We start from the raw sequence: 15,193 nt of genomic DNA on the forward strand, positions 1-15,193 counted from the left end.
GCTCATTAGGTCAGCCTGCCATTAATTACCAAAATAATTTCAGTGTACTTTTCTCCTTCCCTCCCTCTGTCTCTTTCTTCCTTCTTTCTCTCTTCATTCCCTTTCCCTTCTCGAAAATAATCTATGTATCAATATATAGTCTCCAGGTACTATGTACAATTAGATGGATTTTGTGGGTTTTTTTTCCCCCTTTCTTCTTTTTAAATCACCTTTCAATACCAAGAAAAACTTTAAACAAAACACAGACCCACTGGGAATGCTATTTTTAGGTTCCTCATCTCTTGGACCTCTCTGGATCCCCTCTGCCCAGTGTGATTTCCCAGCTGTGCTCAGGGCTCAGCCGGCCTCTGAGTGATTCTCATGCCTGGTACGGTGTGGCAGGGACCAGCTCCAGGCAGGCAGCCCTCCTGGCTCCCAGTGCCTCTGGGGTGCCCTGCAAGGTAACACAGGCAGAGAACACTCTGCAGCCTGGGCACCCAGAGGAAACCCCAACGAAACAGAGAAATAATTCATTCTTCTAATCACAGCAAAGTTTTCAAACTTTAAAACAGAGCCTTGATTAGAAGAAAAGCTGTGGTTTTTTTTTTTTTTTTTCCTAAAAGCCTGGCATTTCTGAAAAGGTCCCCTACCCAAACCACAGCAACCTCAAAAACTTTGCCCACTGAGTCGAAAATAAAAGTTCACGGAGACCAAAGGCTCTCTCACAACAACAGCTCAATGCTTTAGAAATCTTCTTTTCAATGTTTAAAAATTTGAACATTTTAACTGAGGGCCTCAAGCCGTCTGGAATCTTTTTCCTTGTAAAACTCCCAGAGCTTTCTCAGCCAAAGTTACTTATTTTTTTATGATGTCTAATAATGCTTTATGGATAAACTATGTTGGTTGTGTAAAAGACATCATCAAGTAAAAGAAAAAAACTAAAAACAAATTTTAGCTGTTTTAGTAGTTGCATAAGGATGACATAAAATTAGTTATTTTCTTTTTGATCGAATAAAGAGCTTACAGAGGCATCCAAATTCTCCCCCAACTCTAGATTTTTTATCAGCAATGAAACTGAACACTACAAAGAAAACATGTCAAAATGTTTAATAGGTCAATTCCATCATAAATATATGTGAGTTTATGCTATGAGCCCAATTCTGGAATTTTATAAGACCCCAATAACTTCAATAGGAATTTCACTTACCCATGAGCATTTAGAAGCAGTACACAAATTATAAATACAGTACATGCATGAACACCCCTAATTTAGACTAATCATTTGGGGAAAAGATGATGTGGAATATCATCAATATATCTCAAATATCTCCCATGCTCATTTTTGAAAAATTATAAATCCTGTAATTGTAACATTCAAAGAAACACTTCCTTCTTCAAAAGTCTAATATCAGCTTGAAATGACTTCACAGCAGTCACAAGATTCAAAATAAACACGTTGACATGTTTCTCCACCAGATGCACTTGTGCCTTAAAAATTAGTTGCAGCATGATTAGCAACCACTAATCACTCTTAAGATTATTCAAATGACAGTCCAAAATCTAGTTCAGGAGTAGTTCACTTGTGTGTTCACTCATAGTGCACTTCCTTCAACACGATGGATTCAGAGGATCAGTGCTTATGAAGTAGTAATTCTCCTTTCCGGTTAAATACAAACCTGCTGCATTCATCAATCTCACTTAGGCTGCGTCTAAACAATGCTGACCTTTAGCACAAATCGGTTGTCAGAAAACACGCAGGACACTAAGCCCTAACCAACCTTCACTGGGTTGCAGCCTTTTCAAAAGCTTTCTCATTATCGCCTTAAATTAAAGCAAAACAATCACAACAAGATAAACCCAACACATACAGATTCACCTGTCTGCTGATGATTTTTGATTTCTCAGAGGCAGATTATGCTTTTATATTTCACTGAGGATTAACCAACCACAAAAGCGGAAACTATACACCTATTTTAAAGAACTTCTGCTCTGAGGATCAGACAACAGAGACCACACAACCTACGGGCACAGGTCAATCCAGTCCCCGTTGTCCAAATTTGGACCCTGTGAGGACATAAGGGCCAAATTGCATTCTTCTCTGCTTTGTGTGATCTTTCTCTCTTAAAGAAAGCTGTTAAATATTTCAAAAACTAAAAAAACCACAATGTAGATAAAATCAAGTTGTAAAAACAGAAAGAGAACAAATCGACATTTTCTCCTCACAGTAGAAAAATATGCAAGAAAGGCAAAAAGGACTAAACGGGTTTCCTGTTAAAACGAGTTTCAGAGAAAGACTCACTTGAAATTGAATTCTTTACTTCTTGAAAACCAAGTGTAAAATGGTTCAGTCTTTAGAAGAGTGATGCCTACAAGTATGGAGGGGGTGGATGAAGAACGTAGGCCATCACCTTCCAGAACAGAGAGGGCATCGGGGTTGTGCAAGGAGGCTTCTCTGACAGCTCCATGCAACTCTCTTCCAGGAGTCACATCCCAGTCAACAGGTGTTGCTTCTACAAAGACACATTTTCCTCTTCCTTTAACAAACTGGAAAACACAAGGGTAAAACCATGGCGAACAGAAGCATGAAAATGCCTTGTTCATGGAAAAGGTAGAGAAATGAAAATAAGATGAATCCCTCAGTCCAATCCTCTTAGAAAAGAATTATTTATCCTGACATGAGAATTGAGACTACTGGGGGGCTTCCCCAGTAGCTCAGTGGTAAAGAATCCACCTGCAGTGGAGGAGACGAAAGAGACACGGGTTCGATCCCTGGGTTGAGAAGATCACCTGAAGGAGGAAATGGCAACCCACTCCAGTATTCTTGCCTGGAGAATCCCATGGACAGAGGAGCCTGGCGGGCTACAGTCCATGGGGTGGCAGAGAGTTGGATACAACTGAAGCGAGTGAGCAACGCACCACACTTAGTACAGAAAACATCTAGATATGCAGAAACAATCTAAATTTTTTCAGGATTCTTATCCCCTTTTCCCAACTAGACACCTAGAATTTGGCAGAGAAAGACCAGATAGTTATTTTTAATAATAATAAGATCTGCCACTTACTGAGCAATTTCTAGGAGCCAAGTCGGAGAAGGCAATGGCACCCCACTCCAGTACTCTTGCCTGGAAAATCCCATGGATGGAGGAGCCTGGAAGGCTGCAGTCCATGGGGTCGCTGAGGGTCGGACACGACTGAGCAACTTCACTTTCACTTTTCACTTTCATGCATTGGAGAAAGAAATGGAAACCCACTCCAGTGTTCTTGCCCAGAGAATCCCAGGGACGGGGAAGCCTGGTGGGCTGCCATCTATGGGGTCACACAGAGTCGGACATGACTGAAGTGACTTAGCAAAAAAAGAAAAAAGCTTAAAGTGCACAATCTCATCATATCCTCTTTTTGTTCTTATTGAAGTATAGTTGACATACAATATTGTAAGTTTCAAGTGTACAACACAGTGATCTGACAATCATATACATTCCCACACAATCACCATGACAAGTCCAGTAGCCATCTGTCACCATACAAAATTATTACAGTGTTATTGACTACATCCCTGTGACTTATTCATTTTATAGCCAGAGCTTGTATTTCTTAATCCTCTTCACCTATTTCACCCAACAACCTCCCCCTCCCTGGCTGCTTATATTCTATGAAGAACACTGGAAGGTAAGGAGGGGATTTTTCACACAGCAATAAGGAAAGCAAGGCTTAGAGAAGTTAGGTCATTTTCCCCGGGTCACACAGCAAGCAAGTGACTGAGTTGAGATTTCAGCCTTGGCAAAGCCCATGTTCTTTTCATTAAGTCACACCCACATCCACCTGAAGTCATGGATTAACACACATATGTGTGAATGACTTCTAGCTGCAATATATCGTTTGTTAAATTACCAAAAGGCTACATAAATAATCACAGTACTGAATGGCTTCTGCCTCATTTGTGTATCTTGGTTGTGTCTATATATGAGCATGAATGAAGCCTAGACATTCACAAAGTGAATGATAAACTTCAAATGAATCCCAACAGTGCATTTCACATCTGGAGTAAAGAGATGTCCCCTTTTTTTAGTTCTACCAGTTTACTGCTCCCAACCCATCTCCCTCTACCCTTATGCATGCATGCTCAGTCATGTAACCCCACGGACTACAGCCCGCCAGGCTCCTCTGTCCATGGACTTATCCAGACAAGAATACTGGAGTGGGTTACCATTTCCTTCTCCAAGAGATGTCCTTTTTTTGTCCTTATTTTTGCCAACAACAATTTAAAATTTTGTCTCCACAGTATAAAGGACTATCCTTACACTTTCTTATGGGGAGATAATAGCATGTTTTGCTAAAATGATATGAACTTAGTTGGACATCCTGTTCAACACAACCCTCTCCCTTGCTAAAACAAAAAAGAAGAAAAAGATATTACAGCCTTGTAACCAACAGTGTGGAATACTTATCGGTTAGGATACTTATCCACTTTAAGGACATCCTTTATCTGCCTCCATTTTCCAATGTATAAAATGGAGTGGATAATAATAGCACCCCTAATATATACTTTAAAATATAACTAATAATGAATTTAAAGTGCTTAGTACACGTCTGGCATATGAAAGGCATTTGACAACCATTAGCTTTAAAAACGAAAACAAAAAGCTAGATGTATTACTTGCCTTCTTTCCCAGGAAACTATAGCACACACAATTAAGATCAATCTTGCTCCCCATGTTGTCAAGGTGCATCTCAGCTTAGCTTCTAGAGTTCAGAAACTTTCTTGTTTTGAGCCTGTTAGTTTCTTCCTTCAAACTGTGAGTGATAATAGTTTCTTCTTCATAGCATTATTGTAAGCATTATTTAGATAATGCATTTAAATTAAAATGCTTATCAAAGACATATAGTAAGTATTGAATATATGCTACCTGGTACCACTTTTACATTGCATACTCACAACAGTCCTATCAAACCATTCTATCAGTTCCATAAGTAAGTTGAAGCCCAGCAATATCCAGCTTCCAGACCAAAGACACACAGCTCCGTGGGGCAGAAGGGCACCCTGTGAGAGGCAGCAACCTACCCACCACCACGCTCTATCTTCCTTCATCTGGAGAACATTTTCTCCTCATAGTATGTATCACTGGCTGAGATTATTTTGGTATTTATCTGTTTGTCTGTCTAGAATGTATGCTCCAGAGGAGCAGAGATGGCATTTTTTAAGCCCAGCATTTAGCAGAATGCAGGGCAGGCACATAGAAGACACATAGAATTCTTGAATGGAGGAATGAAACAAGCTAACATTTGCCCAAAGCCTGTACCCAACCGTTTTGAGGCACTGCTCCCTACCACTGCCATCATTTAAAACCCTCTTCAAACCCAGATCACATGACAGCTTCAGCGAGGTTTTCTCTGGAGCGTGAGGGCACAACATTCCTTGCTCTTTCACTTTCATCCATGCATTTCCTTCTCACCAAGTTGGATTCAAACCCACCTGGTGGCCAGCGTCATCACCAAGCCACACCAGGCTAGCACTCTATGAGTGTCCAGCTGAAACAGCCTGGGTGGAGAGAGGGAATGGGCTTTCCCAACCTGGCCTCTGATCTAGCTCTGCCAGGTACTAGTTGTGACCCCCATGGAAGTTCCAGACCCTCTTTCATCCTAAAATGGGACAACACAGAATTGTGATCAGCCGTAAGTGGCTAAGGGCTTCCCAGGTGGCCCTAGTGAATCTGCCTGCCAATGCGGGAGACGCAAGAGACACAGGTTCGATCCCTGGGTGGGGAAAATCCCCTGGAATAGGAGATGGCAACCCATGCAAGAGACATGGGTTCGCTTCCTGCATCACAAAGATTCCCTGGAGGAAGAGATGGCAACTCACTCCAGTATTCTTGTCTAGAAAATTCCATGGACAGAGGAGCCTGGTGGGCTATAGTCCATGGGGTTGTAGAGAGTTAGACATGACTGAGCGACTAAGCACACACATAAATGGCTAATGTGTGGGAAAATGCCCTAAACACGGTTGCCATATGGTAGATAGTCAACAACACAGAGCATGCTTTCCTCCAGGCCCCAAGGGGACCTTTTTTTTCTGTCCCTTGTAGCACTCACCGCTCTAAATATGCCCATACCGTCCCTCATCAAAACTTTTTCAAGTCCTTAACAGCAGGGACTTAGGCCTTATTCATCTCCAGGCACTGCCACCCAACAGGTGCTCAGTCAGTGAGACAGACTAAAATTTCAATAAAATAAAATAAAAACTCTGATAAATTCATCCAAAGTTTTTTTTTTTTTTTTTTTACTTTTACTTTTACCCAACACCTCCAAATTATCTTTGAGTTACTCTCTTCCCCTAACCTTGATAAAACTGCAAGTATCTTGAGTGGGAAAGAAACAACATCAGAGATCCAACCCGGCTCTCCTGACACACACACACACACCTTTCCATCCTGCAGAGCTGTGGAGCCCTAGGGGCAGCTGAAGACTGTCCCAAAAGGCCTGTACAACAGGCAGGGGCAAGCAATCAGGGGCCTAGGCAAGTGGAGACCTGACTCTCTGGCATCCAACTTGTGATGTCACTGTTCCATATCTTTTCAGCCTTTTTTTTTTTTTTGCACAGACACCAGGCAAACACAAGCATCAACTTGACTTAAAATCACTACCTTGCCGTGTTGAAAATGGAAGAGAAACCCTGTGCCTGAAGCAGGTCACAAAAAATGCCTCTCTCATGGGGTGCCTATGAGGCTCAGTGTGTGATAAACTAACGACTTTATAAACCAAGTCCCAGGCAGAGTTCACAGACACACAGGCATGTAAATGAACTACAAACTCTCAGACAGACCATGGCAGTCTCTATATCCAATCTGTTCATTTACAGATGAGGCCACATTATCTGGAGAGAAGGGAAGGATTCCTCTGCTGAATGTATCACCAGGAGTGGCCAAGTGTGAGAAGAGCCTCATCTCTTCCTAAAAGCTTAAGCAATGGAGAGTAAAGTCTGGTTTTCTTTTTGATGGTAGCATCTCGTCACATGGGCCAGTGTGTCTTCTTATCCAGCGTATGTGAGGGTCTCTGATGGTGGCTTCATCACCTAGAGGCACTTTAATGTTCCCTAAATCGACCCTAGGCACAGCCCCATAAAACCTAATGCCTTAAGGAATGTTCCTTAGGTGTAATTGACAAAGGCAATCATAGGCCTTTAAAAAGGGGTTATCCAAGGTTCTTGACTCTTAAAATCCTAAATGACTTGTAAAACTATTTTAGTATATTATTAGTTTGAGGAGAGATTCACTAACTGTGCAGTGGATCACAGTTGGGATAGTGGTAACCTGGCCTCTATGGTAGAGAAGAATCCGTCTAACTTGTCAGAAAATCCCAGTCTGGGAGTTGTCTAACCCTTCATTTTACAGACAATTAAAATTAATCTTGGAAAGGCTCAAAGATTTATCCAAAGTGCTTCAGTCAGAATTATAACCTGGAGCTTTCCCCACTGCACAAAAGAGTAAAAGAATCCATAGAATCTTCCCTTTACTACCCGTCCCATTCTTCCAAAATTTCTGACCAGGCACCTCCTACTCTTCTCTTTCCCGCATTATTCTAAGCCCTCACTTTTTCAGATACCGTTTAAGAAGTGGGGCTGAGAAATTCATCTGGGGCGACCCATGGGTCCAGGGGAAGAAATGCCAGAACCTTTCACGTTGGAGAGCCTGTGGCTCGCGGGGGAGGCGGGCATACTGCCCAGCTGGCGCCTAACCTTGGGATGGGGAAGGAGGCTGGACGAGAACCCGGAGGAGGAGGGGTGGCGGGGTGGGGGCAGAGGCGGAATGAGAAAAGGTGTAGCTGCTGGAGAGAAATTAGAGACTTCGGGGCCTCTGGGAAGCAGGACGGTCCGGCTCTCACACAGCGGCAGGGAGGCCCCGTGCGAACTCCTCTCTCCTCCGCGTACTCGGCCTTTTGTTGTCGGCCTCTGCCTCTGGCTCCCGCTCATGCCCTCCGGTCCCCTGCCCCCCTGAAGTCACCCCAACTGCACTCATAATATTTTGCTTTGCGCTGGGTCTGTTTTCCACCACCAACTTCCAGCAGTCTCCATGGCGACGCGCTGGGGAGGGGAGCGCGCGCAGCTATGGAAATCCCAGGGCCTAGCCGCGCGGCGGCCACAGCAAACTTTTCCGGGTCTCCAGGACCTGCAGGCCGGGTGGGAAAGCGCGATGTCCTGGGCCACTTGCACCAAGTCGCAAGCCGGACTCCGGGATCCCCGGCTGCACGCTGTGCTGCCTAGTGCTGCAGCCACACGGCTAGGGGACCTGGGGACCACGCGGCTCTTACTGGATCCTGATGCCAAACCCAGACGCCGGAACTTGGCAGGTGGCGAGGGTGGAGCGAGCATGCCTCCTTTACGGGACACACACACAGGTCCAACGAGGGCTAGATAGTCCGGGTTGGACGTGAGGGCAAAGTTCAGAGCTCCGATCCTTGTTCCCCAAGCCCGCAGTCCGGGTCCCAGGGCCAGAAAAAGCGGCTCCTTTCCTAGGGCCGTGCCTGGGAGAGGATGGAGGAGGCCTAGAGCCCCGTCCCACCTGGGCGCTCCCTGTCCCGTTGCCCCAAGCCAAAGCCACTGAATGTCCCCACCTGCAGGCCCACGGAGCCAGGTCGGGCCTTGTTTTGAGCCGGGAGCCTGTAGACCAGAGTGCCTTCCCGCCGTTGTGGTCCAGGGGCCTCAAAGCAGGCTCTAGGGGTGCGTTGGCGGCTCTGGATTTTGGAGTTCCAGGTGGAAAGCGGGTAGAGGCAGACGTCTCTAGGTCGGGCTCATCAGTGCCCGTCGCTAAGGCGCCATCCCGTTTAACAAGAAACAATTCTTCTGTTGCGTAGGCGACCAACCTGGCCCCGGCCCACTTTGCACAAGTTCTCTGTGGCCTAAAATTCGACCTACTTTCCCTCCTCTCGTTCTCGAATCTCCAGGCACCTTGAGTAACTGAGCAACGCTCGCCTGTCAGAACCGCCGGGATTGGACCCACAGGCCACCAACATGTAGGCGCGGCGGCGGTCCGCGTGGGGACGGCTGGCCACCCCGGGATCCGCGAGGCTTTGCGCGGTGCGGGACTTCTGCGCGAGCCGGGAACAATATCACTGCCAACAGCGCACCGGCCGGACGGCGCGTCCCGGGCCCCACGCGCGCGCCTGTGGCCCCCACCGCCTCCCCGGGCTCCGCCGCGCCGCGGAGCTCCGGGGAGAGCGGCTCAGCTTTGTGGCGCTCGGCGGCGGGCTAGCCCAGGGCCCAGAGGCTCGCGCCGGCGGCTCCCCAGCCTCCTCCGACGGGGCCATTGTCTTAGACCCGCACTTGCTGAATATTTGGAGAAAACTCGAGGAATATATTACCAGCTCCGTGTGCAGAACAAAGGGGCGCGTTGCCGCAGGTCACGCTGAAGTGGCCCCCAGGCGGAACACTAGAGCCCCGGCCCCTGCAAAACCGTTCTGCCGGGCCCGAGGCACGTTGCGGGAATTTTCCTCTTAAGAGTAGGGGACGGTGGCCTGGCCCGCCGGCCTCTCTGACCCGGGATGCTCAGGAGTTCGCCTCAGCACTTGCTGCTAATCGATTGTGTCAGCCTTTTCGGAATGAAATACTACTAACAATAATATTCGTGGCTCGGCCCTAGATTTGCGCACAATCTGCCGTTAAAGGAGCAGAATCGAACTGCTCCAAGGAGCGCTGGTCCCAGCTAGCCGGGAAGAAAGGAACCTTTACATAACAAGGGAAACTCCAAAGAAAAGTTAATGGGATTAAATTCTCTGGAAGCGAGGTGAGGGAAGGTTCTGGACCGGACCGCGCCGAGCCAGCTGCACTTCCCTCGCCGTCGGTTTTGCAAACCCGCATGAGAATGTCACTTGGTGCGCCTCGTGTCATTTCGTCCCGCTGGGTTTCCCAGAACTTTTTGAGTTCCCCAGAACTTTTTGAGTTCAGGATGGCCATCTAGCCATCCACTCCCTTCCCCTTTGGTGGATGGGAGAAAAGTTTTCAGAACCCGTTGGGGTGTCTGCATTAAGTAAAAGTGACAAGGTGTCTCCATGACCACAAGATAGAACAGAAAACAGAAGCTCTCCACAACCCCGCAGCTATCCCAGGATGCACAGAGAAGTTCCAGTCCTGTTGAGGGGGATGCTAAAACCCCCAGCTGGGCTGTGCTGGTGTGGCGCACAGACACCTCAAGTCCTGCGTGGACCCCTTGCAAATATCAACACTTGGCCCCAAACCATGCAGACATGGGTTTAGTTTTGTTCAAGGATATTCACTTCTAAAATTGGGGTGCTCAGGACATGCATGGTGGCACAAATACTTCTCATGGAAGTATGGAGGGAAGGGATCCTTTCTCTCTCTGGGCTCCCTCTTTACCGCCAGCGGAGAGGACCCAGTTAGGGCTGGCCCCGCACTCGGTAGCCAGTCGCAGGGCAGGTAACCCTTCTCTTTGCCTTCATTTGTCACTGCATATAGTAAGGAAGGCTGTGGGGGTCAGCCCATCCCCACTCCCAGGGGGCCCACACCCACTTGGCGGGGACCGAAAAGGAGAGGTTTGATCTCTTGAGATCAGAAATAGACAATTTTCCTGGAAAATCAAAGATACCCCTGGCCAGAGGGTGGTGGGCATCTTGGCCACCAGGGCCCCAGCAGAAGCTAGAAGGGGCTGGAAACCTTTCTGCAAGAATGGGAAGAAGAACATCTGGCCGATGCCCGAATGACCCCTACTCCCAGTCCACATTCATTTCCAGCCTGCAGGTGGAGGTGGGGATGCCGTCGTGTGTTTGTTTATTTGCTCAGGGAAGACAGGCGCGTGTGTTAAGGATGGCAGAGGCTGGAAGGCACTTGTTGCTCCGCGCGGCAAAGTCCAGCAGCGGATGGATGCTCCTAGGCGTTCTCCCAAGCATCGCGTCAAGCTGCTGTCTCGGCCCAGGCTGCTCTCACGGCTTGTTTCTGCCTCTCCAAGAAACTCCGAGGCTGCAACCTAGCCGGGATAGGAGTGCACTGGTTGGAAGACGGCAACTGAGGGTTGTCCTTGTTCAGTCGCTAAGTCATGCCCGACTCTCTGCAACTGAAGGAGGAGGTGAATTTCCGGAGAATTTCTTCCACCTGGAAGGGGCGTAGGGAGCACAATTCTGATATAGAAGTTTGGCGGCTCCTCAAACGTACTAGAGCTGCGAGGCTCTACTGGAAAAAGAACCGAGACGCTGGGCTTTTTCGTTGTAAAAGATGCCTTGGCTTACTTTCTCCGTGGTTACGGACGGCCGCGACCCCCAAACCTGGCGCCTCCAGCCAACAGAACCCAAAGTGCCGAGCAGTTTGCAGACCCAGACGCCAGGCCTTGCCAGCCGCGCAGCATCCTGTTCTCTTCCGTAGAGTTACTGTCCCCAAGCAGAACGCATCGTCAGGTACTCCTTCCGGCCAAGGAGGCTGCACCGCGCTTCGGACTGCCCAGGGCCCCCTCCTCCCGACCGGGCGCGGATTCCCCAGGACCACCGGGCTCGCCTCTGCCACTCCCTCCAGCTGCGCATCTCCACCAGTTGGAGCCTCTGTCCCCACCTCCCAGGCGCTGTGCAGAGCCGTCGCCCTCCCCCGCCTCTGGGGCGTTCCGCTCGGCTTCCTGGCCCCAGCCACCAGCCTCGGAACGCACCGCTATTCCGGGACCCCCAAACCGGGGGAGGAGCTGGACCCAGGAGGGGGCGGTCGGCTCGCAAAGTTTCTGCAAGTGGCACCTCGAGCTCGCCGCGAACCAGCGAATCTTTACTTAACTTTATGTCCAGGGCAAGCGAAAGCGCACTCCACAGCGCGCGCACACACATTTACACACACACAATCACACGTTTACACACACTCACAACTTCCACGCATCCGCTTACACACATCGCGCATCGCACGAGATTGAGAACTTCTGCACGCTCCATTATTTCCTGGGGTTCCACTGTCAAGTTGACCCTTCTGAACTTTTTGCGACTCTTTCTGAAGTTCCCCTTCTACCTCTTCTTTCCCTCCCAATGTCTACCCCCAACCCCCACCAGTAGGACTAACCTGTGGAATCCATGTCGGGTTCCTCCAGTAACCCACAATGCATGCTCTTCCCATGGACAGCACAGGCGCCCCCCAAAAATCCTGATGTTTGGGGATCCCCTGTGCTAGAACTGCCCAGGGAGAAAGGGAGGAAGGAGGGAAGGAAAGACGCAGAGAGTCCAAGGATGTAAGGATAGAAAGAAGGAAAGGAAAAGGCAGAAAGAGAAAGAAGAAAGGAGAGAGAGAGAGAAGGGAAAGAGCTCGGAGAAGGGGGAGCGAGAAAGAGACAGCCAGAGAGGGGACACTCAGTAATCCAGCCGGGCAAAGCCAAACCCGTCAAAATGTTTGCGGATGTTTCATGGGAAAAAGCATCATTTTATAGGAGCCCCGATGGGAGCAATGTCATTGATAGGCCAGCCGGCCTGATGAATGGCCGCTCGTCAGATGGGGCCGTGGCGAGGCGCACTGTGAAGCCCATTGTGGGCCTGTTTTGAATAAGAAAAGCCGCCTCCGAAAAGGGGGGCTCAGAGCGACGCAATCCCAGCCCTCCGACTTCCCCCTTCTATTATAGCATTAGCAACGTTTTTCTTATTTAAAGTTCCAGAGGCCTTCTCCAGCCTTCGCCCGGCACTCATTACAGGCGAAATCAAAATTGGCTTAGATGTGGCCCCCTCCCCCTCTGCCTACCCCTCCCCCGATCCGGCCCGGCGCGGCGCAGGCATGGGAAGGGGGTGAGGGGGCGGCGGCAGGGGACCCCGAGGAGCCTGGGGAGTCGCCTACGCGGCCACGAGTGGGCCCCACTTCTTTCCTTCTCCTCTTGTGGCCCCCGCCCCAGGTTTGGTCCCGGGTTAGATTCTGAGTGGGAGCCTTGAGGATGAAACAAGCCTTGTCCCAGCCACGGGGATCCACGGACACGCGTGGGAAGGGTGGAGAGCTGAGGGGGGAGGGGAGGGGGCACTATGGCCCTAGGACCCCAGCCCCACCCCCAACCTGGGCGGCGACAAGGCCGCTTGGCCGCGGCGGGGGGGGGGGTTGACTCATCCCCCTCCAGAACTTTCCGTCTTCTGGGTATATCTGTCTCCTTCCCCGGTCCCTCTGTCCCTCTCTTCCCGCGTCTTCTCCATGCTGGGCCGCCTGCGTCTCTGTCTAGCCCCTGCTCCCTCATCTCTTTGTCTCCCCCTGGGGCTCTACCCTTCTCTGTCTCTATCCCCCTTGGTCTCTCGGACACCCCCCGCAGCCCCCGCCTCTTCCCGTAACCCTGTCTGTCAGTCTGTCTGTGTCTCCGGCCCTTCCTCCCTCCCTCCCCCGCCCCCCGCCCGCCCCCAGCCAGCCGCGAAGTTGGTGAGAAGCCTCGGCGTCTGAAGGGGGGGACGCCGTTTTCCCAGGCACCCCCCCTCCTCTGCCGGGTGTAAAGTGCAGAAAAGAGGTGGGGGGGAGTGGCGAGGAGCTGGGGGCGGGGGGCTGGAAGTGGAAGTGGGGCGGGGGACAGGCTGCGTCTGCGCGGGACCCGATAGAGTGGCCGGGCGTTCGCGGGCCGGCCGCGCTGTGATTAGAATATGAATGGGACTCGGCGGGCGGAGAGAAAGGCGGATTACCCGGGTGCTCTGACCATGGACAGAGGCAGCGCCGGCCGGCCGCGCAAGGGGCGGGGCGGGGCGCGCGGGCGGGGTCCCTCTCGCCAGCTCAAGGGGTTTCTAACCCGGGACCCCAAGCCCCTTGCGGCTCCCGCGGTCCCTGAGAGAGCCCCCCACCCTTGTCTGCCCTCCCCGAGCGGGGCTAAGTGGGACAGTGCGGGGAGGTGGGGAGCGCGAGGGGCCAGCACGTGCCCAGTTAAGGTCACGGTGCGGGAAGAAGGAGGGGGCGGGGAATGCGGGCTGGACAGAGCTTCAGCTTAGTGTATTTCAGAGAGCCCGGTTCAAATCCCAACTCAGTGAAAGTCTTCATCTCTATGGGCCTCGGTTTCCTTGTCTGTAAAATGGGGCCGAAATGTCCCCCTTCAAAGTGTGCGGTAAGATCAGACAAGGTAGTGGATATAAAAGGAGCTGAGTACTTGCTGTTCTCTCCGCGTGGTTACCATCTACCCGTCCCCAACACGTACCCGGTGGGACCAGCTCTTTCCCACCACCCTGGTCTCAGCCAAGCCTCACGTCCTCGGAGTGTGCCTGATCACCCTGTGTGAGGGGCCCCTCTTGCTCCGGCCAGTGCCTGATTCCTTACGCGTTTGTTTCTGCAGCAACTCTGTTCTCAGCCATTTGCTTTGAGCCCAGAGCCGCACCTGCACATTCTTTCCGGCTGCGATGGTTGGTGAAGGGAAAAGGGGTATGAAACCAACCAAAGGCGACAGTGGTGAATCACCGCACTTGGTCGTGGTGGGCGTGGTGGCAAAGACCGCGGGATTCGGAGTCAGAAGATCCCAGTGGCCGGTTCCTTTCTCAGCCTCGGCTTCTCCCCTGACGAAATGGGGTGAATGATAAAACGCTTCATCAGCCAGCTGAGCGACCCATCGAAGGCAAAACACTTGGCTGGGAGACTGACCAGGTGCATGGTGGAGGTGGCAGAGGCACCACCACCCGGAGTGCTTCCGGCCTCCGGGAAAACCCTTGAGGGATACCAGGCCGGTAGTCTCTAGACCGCGGACCAGATTATTATGATGGCTGTAGATATTACTTATTTTAATTATTAGGCACGCAAAACTGGGGCGGGGTGGACCAGGCTCGCCAGGGAGGAGTGAGGATAAAGAACTCATAGGTGGACCACGCAGGATGGGATGTGTGCCCTGCGCAGTTTCAATTCAGTTCAGTTCAGTCGCTCAGTCGTGTCCGACTCTTTGCAACCCCATGAATCGCAGCACGCCAGGCCTCCCTGTCCATCACCAACTCCCGGAGTTCAATCAAACTCACATCCATCGAGTCGGTGATGCCATCCAGCTATCTCATCCTCTGTTGTCCCCTTCTCCTCCTGCCCCCAATCCCTCCCAGCATCAGAGTCTTTTCCAATGAGTCAACTCTTCACATGAGGTGGCCAAAGTACTGGAGTTTCAGCTTTAGCATCATTCCTTCCAAAGAACATCCAGGGCTGATCTCCTTTAGAATGGACTAGTTGGATCTCCTTGCAGTCCAAGGGACTCTCAAGAGTCTTCTCCAACACCACAGTTCAAAAGCATCAATTCTTCAGCGCTCAGCTTTCTTCACAGTCCAACTCTCA

Source organism: Bos mutus, chromosome 5, assembly GCF_027580195.1.
Source record: "Bos mutus isolate GX-2022 chromosome 5, NWIPB_WYAK_1.1, whole genome shotgun sequence".
In the NCBI taxonomy this organism is placed as follows: Eukaryota; Metazoa; Chordata; class Mammalia; order Artiodactyla; family Bovidae; genus Bos; species Bos mutus.